We start from the raw sequence: 383 nt of genomic DNA, 5'->3' as shown, positions 1-383 counted from the left end.
ATATTATTCGATGAACACACTTAATAAATTTTCTTGCATTGATTTTATCCTCTTAATTTTTAAGACGTGAATTTTCTAAAAGTAAAACATTACATATTAGTACTAAATCATATTAGTTAAAATTCTCTTCATGTAGAACCTTAATATACCAATTCTGTAACACAAGATCATCAGACTCGAAATACTCAACAATTCATGTTCTCTTCAACACTTAATCCATATAATGTGTGATATCCGGTGTATTCTTTGTTTTCCTTCTCGCATGCTTTTAAGTCTTGCTTGTTTCTTTGGTGACAATTTATCTTCTTGATTAGAGCAAATTTCCCTAGTTTGAAATCCATTTTGACATAACCCATAAGGGTTATGAGCAGTCTTTCTCTACA

This window comes from Ctenocephalides felis, unplaced genomic scaffold (genome assembly GCF_003426905.1).
Source record: "Ctenocephalides felis isolate EL2017-DRISC unplaced genomic scaffold, ASM342690v1 CF-g0.4_SCAFFOLD_03571, whole genome shotgun sequence".
Lineage (NCBI taxonomy): Eukaryota > Metazoa > Arthropoda > Insecta > Siphonaptera > Pulicidae > Ctenocephalides > Ctenocephalides felis.
Note: the sequence above shows the minus strand (reverse complement) of the source record.